The sequence below is a fragment of the Onychomys torridus genome, chromosome 13 (genome assembly GCF_903995425.1).
Source record: "Onychomys torridus chromosome 13, mOncTor1.1, whole genome shotgun sequence".
In the NCBI taxonomy this organism is placed as follows: Eukaryota; Metazoa; Chordata; class Mammalia; order Rodentia; family Cricetidae; genus Onychomys; species Onychomys torridus.
This window is the reverse complement of record NC_050455.1, coordinates 20,526,549-20,536,233: the sequence shown is the minus strand read 5'-3', so window position 1 is coordinate 20,536,233 and position 9,685 is coordinate 20,526,549.

Here is a 9,685-nt window from a genome sequence, read left to right as displayed (position 1 = left end):
CTCCAAACTGCATCTCCATGCCTGATGTCAAAGGGCTTTTCAGATCTCTAACTCCTTTGAGCTTTGTTGACGGCACCACATTTCTCTATCTTGGGATGGCTCCACACCTGATCTGCAGCTCTCCTCAGCAGGTGTGCCATGACTCTGGCTCTCCAACATCTTCCAGTCTCCAAAGAGATCCAGGCTTCACTTCCACAGCTTTACTCAGTGGCCTTTTTGAGCCTCAGTGCAAGGATACCTCTGACATACACATGGTCTCAGTGGCTTTTCTTGCCGTAAAGGAGACTCCAAAACCCCTTTCTTGTATCCTTGACTCTAAAGTCAGAAACACATGGCTAAAGCTGCCAAGTTCTGCTGCTTGCTGGGGCGGGAAATGGCCCCCTCATTCAATTACATCTGCATCAGCTTTCTGTTTTTGATAGCTTCCTTCAGGGCTTAAGCTTTTTAAAAATTCCTCAGTTCGAGGCCAGCCTGGTCTACAGAGTGAGTTCCAGGACATGCCCCAAAGCTACACAGAGAAACCCTGTCTTGAAACCCCCTGCCCCCGCCCCCAAAATTAAAATAAATAAAATAAAAATTCCTTTCCACAAGTTAGAAGCTTAGCTGGGTAGGGCCTTGCCCTGAGGTCACCATTCTGTTTATTCCATGTAGGATCAGAATTTTCTTTAAGCTGTTTATCTCCTTGAGCACTGTGTTCAGTTCTTTTACTTCTTGGTGCTCCTTTTCTCCGCAAATTATACATTTTGTATTTTTCCCTCAGCTTATTCATTTTCATTATATATCTGCATAAGACTGGCCACTAATAACCAGGCAAAACAATATATGCTAAGCTGTTTAAAATCTCCTCTGCCAATGCCATTAATCCAAAACTCTTGAATTTAGCCTCAGGCAGAATATTTTTGACAAGGGCAGAAAGTGGCCCTATTCTTTGCCAAACTATCAGAAGAATGATCTCTAGGCCACTTACAAATTCAGTGTAGTTGCCATCAAAATTCCAACACAGTTCTTTACAGACCTCAAAAGAACAATACTCAAATTCATATGGAAAAACAAAAAACCCAGGATAGCTAAAACAATCCTGTACAATAAAAGAAGTGATAGAGACATCACCATCCCTGACCTCAAGCTCCACTATAGAGCAATATTAATAAAAACAGTTTGGTATTGGCATGAAAACAGACTGGTGGGTCATAATTATTTTCTTAGTTTGGGTTTCTATTACTGTGATGAAACATCACAAGAAAAAAAGCAAGGTGGAGAAGAAAGGGCTTATTTGGATTACTTTCATATGCTGCTCATTACTGAGAGAAGTCAGAATAGGAACTCAAACAGGGCAGAACCCAGAGGCAGGAGGTGATACAGAGGCCATGGAGGGCTGTTGCTTAGTGGCTTGGCAGCTTTCTTATAGAACCCAAGACCATCAGCTGAGGGATGGTACTACAATAGGCTGGGCCCTACCCATCAAACACTAATTAAGAAAATGCCCTACAGCCAAATATTATAGAGGAATTTTTTCAATTGAGGTTCCCTCCTTTAAGATAACTCTAGCTATGTCAAGGTGACATAGAACTATCCAGCACAAATGTCATAGCAGGAAACATAGTGGTATGCAGGCAAACATGGTCCTGGAGAAGTTGAGAGTTCTACATCTGGATCTGCAGGCAACATGGAGAGAGAGAGAGAGAGAGAGAGAGAGAGAGAGAGAGAGAGAGAGAGAGGCTCTGAGCCTGGCTTGGGCTTCTGAAACCCTAAAGCATACCCCCAGTGACACACTTACTCCAATCTGGCCACATCTCCTTACCCCAGCTAATCCAAATCTCCTAATTCATTCATAGTCCCTTCAAATAGAGCCACTCCATGGTGATCAAGCATTCAAATCAATGAGTCTATGGGGGTCATTCTTATTCAAACCACCATTCCTGGAAAGGTCTTTATTTAGTTTTTCCTTATGTCTGAATAAAACTCCATTGTGTATATCTGCCACATTTTTCTTACTCATTCATCTGCTTATGAACATCCATGTATGCTGCTCTACACTTGTATGTATATGATATGTAGCTATCCAAATAAAAACTATGACTTTCCCAGAGGTGGAAGGTGAGTTCCTATGCACTTTGGAAACAGGGCCCACAGACCTCTGACCTGGGACTGATCTAAGTGTCTCCTCCCTGAGGACTAGCTTTTATGGCATCAGAAGGCCCAATGAAGCTTCCAAAGGAGGGAGGGAGGCAACCAGCAGTCCCATCCAGCTATGATACCTCTATGATACCAACCACATCAACAGTCAGCATGATATAACACTGTGAGTTTTATTTTGTTTTAAAATCAAATGCATGTATTGATCACCTGGTGTGGTGATACATACCTGTAACCACAGCATTGAGAAAGCAGAGACAAAAGGATCCTTGCAAGTTCAAGAATAGTCATGGCTATCTAGTGAAACATTGTCTCAAAAACAAAATACATTTATGAACATGCTTGTAAACTTACCTATCATTTAACTTGTATGTATTAGGTATTGGTTGATCATCTGTCATCTATCCATCCATCTTTATTACTATCATCATCATTTTCTACTAATTTACCTATCTTTGAACCTCTAAGTTCATCCCACATGTTCCAATTACCATCTATAGTAACATGGTATATTTTCTTATCTAATTTCCCATCATCAAATAATTTTTTAGGGGGCAAATGTAATTAAACCAAGAAACTCACATATTACACAGTTTAGATTTTTGTGATTACTTTCTTATGGCAACACTAAGCTTTCCTTTGTTTTATAATTTCCATATATAAGATAATTATAAATATTCTGAATTTTGGTCAAAGAAACACCAGAGTATATTTATATCATGCACATTGACATTTATCTGTTTGAAGAACCATGTGGACAATGACTTTTCATTGACGCAAAGCATTTCAGTCATTACACTCATAATTGTTTTTCTGATATGTGCATTGCCACTGCTTATTCATCCTTTCAGATGGCATCTTTGTTGTTTTGACATGACTACATAGATATTTGATTTATTTTCCTTTTTGCACAAAGTATTCTGTGTTCCTTTCTACTTTCTCTAATTTGCCCAAGGAAAAAAATCATATTAAAGCAGAACTCTGGATTTTTTGGATTTCATATTTGCATTATGATCTGGTTCCTTGATAATTGTTTCAGAAAATAAAAAATGTGTATTTCCTTAAATGGTTTAAAATTCTTAGTTTTTATTTTTTATTGTGCACATGTACATGTACATACATATGTATGTACATGTGAATGCAAGTACCTAGCAAGCCAGAGAAGGGCATCAGATTTTCTAGAGTTGGAGTTCTAGGACACTGTCACATGGGTGAAGAGAATTGACCTTTGTTCCTCTGAAAGAGGAAATTAAATGGAGTAACAATATAATGGGGGAAACAATGTCCCAACTAGACATCTTTTGCTGTAAAGTAAAACCCCCAGTGTGAAGAATGGGTTGCATAAAATTGACTTGCTGGCAAAGGTGTCCCATACACACCCCTCTAAACATTATAAGCTAATGCCAATGATATTAATTACCATCCGCAATCTGACAGTAAGTCTGCATTGCTTAAGACACCACTTAATTATGCCATAGAATGTGAAGAAATTGAGCTGGTGCCCAACTAGAAACATCACCCCTACAGACAGCATTCATGATGCTGAAAGCTACTTTGCATTGTACTATAAGAGAAAAGTAATCATAAATATCACAGTTACAATGCCTGACCCTATAGGAGTGACCTGCCAGCAAGACCTATTGTTAAAATAAGAACATAAATGATGTGGATGTAATCAACTATTTCCTGATTCCATTTAAGGCCCACTTCATAAGATGGATCCTATACCTGACACTGCTAATAAGTCCAAGAACCTGAGACCAGATGGGTCATAAGCCCTAGGAGAAAACCTACTACACAGTAATAATAAAAAAAAATCCTTAGTGACATATTGCTATACCCATAGTTCATTTCATCATTCAACTCTCAACAGAGAAGCTTCTTCTTGTAGCATATAGTAATTAATATGAAGAATCTCACTTAGACAATGTGCAGAGAATGAGACTTGGAAAACTCATCCCCTCAAGGCTCAGGAATCTATGCAGAGGAGGAAGTGGAAAGACTATAAGAGCCAGAGGTGGTGGATGACTCCAAGGAGACAGAATCTTCCCGACATAACACAGCTGATGTACTTATGAACTCAGAGACCATGACAGCATGCATTGGACCTATACACATTCAAATCAGAACTATCCTAGCACAGAGAAGGGCAAGTAGGCACAAAGCCCAATCACCAGCCTGGAAGCTGTTTATTAATTACTAATATCTGCTGGAGAGGGGAATCTGTTTGCTCCAATTGAATGACACTGGGCATATCAACCAAATTCCAGGACAGGTCATATGCTCAGGTTTGGTTAACTAACACAAAACAAAGTCCTTGATTTTTGTGTGCTATTTTTTGTTTTGTTTTGTTTTGGTGGTTTTTTGTTTGTTTGTTTTGTTTGAATATTTATCTATCTATCTATCTATTTATCTATCTATCTATCTATCTATCTATTTATTTTTTTGGAAAGGAGGATCTGGGAAGACCTGAAAGATGGGGAAGAATATGCTCAAAATATGCTGTATGAAAATTAAAAAAAAATAAATGTATTAAAACCTACATCAGGGGTCTGCAGAGACAATTTAATGGCTAAACATACTTACTGCTCTTGCAGAGGACCTGAGTTGGGTCTCACAACTGACAATCATTTATAACAATAGCTATTAGAGATCTGACATTCTCTTTTGGCCTCTGCTAGCACAGCTCTCATATCCAAACCCACATACTCTACAGACACAGAGAAACATAAGTAAGTAATGGAATCTTTAAATAAAATCTTCATAAGATGAGGAAGATCTAAAATGGTTACAGTATATAGGAAAATTCTTTAAGAAAAAGAATACGCACTAAGCTAGACATGGTTTTCGTTTGTATCTTTCTTTTAAAATTAATCGATATAAAAGAATACCAATCAAAACTGTTCATCTGCTCACCTGCATTTTTACTTGAGAAACTATCGCCAAAGGGGAGGCAAGGAGCAAATAAAGTAGATTAAATATTTTCTTGGGCCCTTTATCATCAATTGTGATATCTCTTTCTTTTAAAACCACACAGTAAACTTCTTCCCAGAGCAACACTGATTATGTCTCGATAATAAATTTTCTAAAGTTGTTCAAAGTTGAACTGGTTCAGAGATGTATGCTGAATTAAGTGTTTCAAGTAGACTAAGCCAACTTCAGATTCTTGGAGGGATTTCTCTAAGGAATCTACCAGGGATGAGTTAACTATACAACACTGTATGAATATGTCAAATGTAGGGCTTCCATCTAGGGTACTGTATATTCTCAGCTTAAGCTTTCTAGAACTGTTATATCCAAGTTCACTGATCTGGCAAGACTGCATTTTGTTGGTGGTATTACTTGGAAGCAAACTGGCACGCAAGGGCTGTTGAGAAAATGTATTTCTCTCTGTTGAATTCCATAGTGACTTCCGTCCCTTCCTCAAGTCCCCTTGTAGACTGTACTTTGATGATGGCCAAAAAAAAAAAAAAATATGTGTAGGCAGAAGTTTTTCTGTGTCCTACCTGGCCTGAGGTCAGGACAAATCTCTCACCCACAGTCCTGCAGCCTTTTATAAAATAATCACACAGAGGCTTAATATTAATTATAACTGCTTGGTCATTTGCTCAGGCTTATTACTGACTAGCTCTTACACTTAAATTAACCCAGCCATGTGGCTTGGTACCTTTTTTCAGTTGTGCCTTCACATCTTGCTTCCTCTGTGTCTGGCTGGTGACTCCTGACTCGGCTTTTCCTCTTTCCAGCATTCATTTAGTCTGCTTGCCCCACCTATACCTCCTGCCTTACTACTGGCCAATCAGTGTTTTATTAAACCAGTGTACAACAGCATCATCCCACAGCATTTCCCCTTTTTTGTCTAATCAAAAAACGAAGGATTTAACTTTAACATTGTAAATTACATATAACAAAACAGTTATCAATCAAGAACTACAGTTATAAATACCTAGTCTATTTGTATTTGGCAAAATTAAAGAAAATATTCCATCTATTCTATATTTGTGAGTCTAAAGTTTCATTTCTTATTTATCTTTTATCATAACCAAGGAAAATTATAACTATCTAGTCTTCAACTACATCAAAGACCTTGGAAGGATACAATATTACATAAGTAAACAGGAAGAGCATTGTAAGCAACTTCCAAAACTCTAGAATGTCAGAGACAGCTGTATGTCTGGACAGTCATCTGTGGTTATACTATATTTGTAAAATGTGATTTTATTTGTATATTAATCAAGTTGCCTTGGGTTAAAGCAAGCCATAGCAGAAGCTGGGCGGTGGTGGTGCACGCCTTTAATCCCAGCACTTGGGAGGCAGAGCTAAGCAGATCTCTGTGTGTTCAAGGATATAGCCAGCATGGAGACACACGCCTTTAATCTCAATACCAACCATAGAAGACCTGGAGGTCTGTACAGACAGGCAGTGATGAGGAGGTCATGTGGCTGGGTTTACAACCAATGAGAAAGCAGAACAGAAAGTCTATAAAAAGAAAAAACACAGAAGTAGCTCTCTTGTGGAGAGGAAAGACAGCAGAAGCAGTGAAGGGTAAGGTTTTCGGCTCTTGCTCTGACCTTGTGGCTTTTAACTCTGCAATTGGATCTGTGTTTACTATTTAACAAGATGGTTACATCTACAGTCTTTCAAAGTTCCTCTGCAAATGCTGGAGCATCCATCTTCAGTCCATAAGCCTAGAGTCTCTCAGTCACTTTTTTCTGTGTCCTGTAGAATGTCTGGCAGTTTCTTCTGTGAAGCAGAATCTGCCATGCTGCAGGTCAAGCCCACATGCCACTGCAAACTCTCCATACTCAGGGCTTTCCTAAGAGAAACAACTAGGAACCTGTTTTTAGCTCCTTTTTAGAATATTATTTTTTAAGCTTTTTCAGGTTTTAGGTGAAAACTGTTGCCACCAGGTCTGGGCATCAGTTGTAGCTAGAAGTTTTCCTGGTCTTGCCCGGCACCAAGGTCCCACAGCCATTTATAAAATTCCTGTGTCCCACCTGGCCTTGCAACTACTTGGACCGAAGTAAACACACAAAGGCTTATATCAATTACAAGTTGCATGGCCATGACCTATTGCTCAAGCTTTTTGCTAGCTAACTCCTATATCTTAAATTAACACATTTCTATGAATATATAAGTTGCCACGTGGCTGTAGCTTACTGGTCTGCTGGCATGTTGTTCCTTCGGTGGCAGCTGGCATCTGTTTTTTCCTCTTCCCAGCATTCCTTTAGTCTGCTCTCGCTCCTCCACTGGCCAATCAGTGTTTTATTAAACCAGTGTACAACAGCATTATCCCACAGCAGTTAGGATGTCCTCTCCTTTAAGGAGTAGATTATATTTATTCATCTGAGCAGTCCAAAAATCTCTAAATTTCTGGTGTACATATGCAATTAATAATTATTTATAGAGAAGAATGCAAGATCTATAATTTTCTATTCAGATTCACAAAATGTTACCATAGAAGTTTAATAATGCCCAAGAAAAACAATACATCTTGAAAAGAGGTTCACAACAAAGTAAAGACTGCTCTGACCTTTTATTTGCATTTTCCACTCATGTATTTTGTCCTTAGTAGAAATTAATTGCTTAAATCAGCAAGGAAATACGGGGATGACACCGAAAGGTTATGGGAGATGTTAAGAAAAGATACTGAGGCAGTATGTCTGGTCTCATTCCCTGACAATGTTCATTAACCCACTTCTCAATCCCATGAGGGCAAATTAGAGCATATAAGGCAGGAGGAATTAAAGACACATTGCCTGTAGGTGACCTACAACTGCCACTAAATGTGCATCTACTCAAAATGCATGGTTCTGTTTTTTTCATTCCCTAAAGGCTAAAGCCCATGAAAATTCTGCTGCTTCACAGACAAATGTGTATGCCAAAGGCTCTCTTTGCTGTTCTGTGTAGATAAGAAAGCTCTTTACTTTAAATAAAACTTATGCTGCTGGCAAATCCTGCACTTGGGTTATTTGCCTCAATTAGCTGCAATATAAGGAAAGGTAATATTTCCAGGACTCTTTATTTCTATTTATGCAGTTAGGCTGTTTAGGAAATTAAACATGGTCCTAATATGTTGGAGGTAGTGATTTACATGCAATGTTCCATTAGTATCACTCTATTATCGTATTTCAATACTCATTCAGAAAAATATCAGAGTCATGAAAACAGAATATAAGCATAGAGGCCAAGGACTCTGGAATCATCACCAACATGTGGGGCGAATGAGACCAAGGAAGGACCTGAAATATTTAATTTCAGAATTGTCACAAAGGGTTGAAGAAATGGCTAATTTTGAAATGTTTCTTTGGGGAAAATATTTTCTGCTCTGTCACAAAACAATTTGCTTCAGAATTCTTTTTAAGAGGACATGTTTCTGTTAATGATTCTTTAAACCTAACAAAGTCCTGCACAATGCCACAAGTAGCCTGTGAAGCTAACTTCTATAATCATGCTAGGGAGACTGTCTTGTAGTTAGCTTCTGTAGAAGGTCTATGCTCTGCCACGATGTCCATGGGTCACACCACATTGCATGGCATTGTGCAGAGTAGGCAAAGGACAGCCTACCCACAATGTACTCTCCAGCACCTCATTCTTCAGCCCCTCATCCTTCAGTTCATCACCCTTCAGCGTCTATCCCTGATCTATAAATTTAGTTTAGTTGTAATATTTTTTTCTGGAATCTTTAATGCAGCTGCTCCTTGAACTTTTCTTAGTATCGGTACTCATAAAAAAGGACTTACTGACCTTCAATCTGTCACTTTTCCTGACTCAAGTCAGGTCACTAACCTTTATTGGTTGATTATATAAAGTAGATCTTTTTACTAAACATAGACCTTTTAGTGAGAAATAAATATACTTCATCCTTATGACCAGAATATATGAATAAGAAGTGGATGTGAGTGAATGTGTGTGTGTGTGAGTGTGTGTGTGTGTGTGTGTGTGTGTATGAGTGTGTGAGTGTGTGTATGTGTGAGATTGTGTGTATGCATGTGTGTGTATGTATGTGTGTGTGTGTAAGTGTGTATGTGTGTGTGAGTATATATGTGTGTGTGTGTGTGTGTGTGTGTGTGTGTGTGTGTGTGTCCAAGCACATGCACATGCACACATTTGTGCCTGCAAGTGCACTGACCTCTCTATGCACCCCTTTAGGTCAGAGATTGACATCACATGTCTGTCTTCCTTTGTTGCAAGTCATCTTATTTTTTCATTATTCATTTTTTTTTAATTTAGAGTCTCTTACTGTACCTGGAGATGCTGTTTCAGCTAAGCTGGCTGGCCAGGCAAGCCCCAAGGTTCAGCTTGCCTCTTCTTCCCAAGCACCGGGGTTACAGATGCTCAGCTCCACATGGGTATCTCGGTGGACACCAGAGACCCACACTCCACTCCTCATGCTTGCACAGTAAGCACTTATTCTGCTGAGCTCTCTCTCCAGCACTAGGAAAGGAATGGCCACAGATTTCTGTTATATTACTCCAGTCTCTTCATTAATCTTTAAATGGCTTCTCTACATGTCAGTGTACAGTCTTTTTTGTTTTTCTAAATCAGG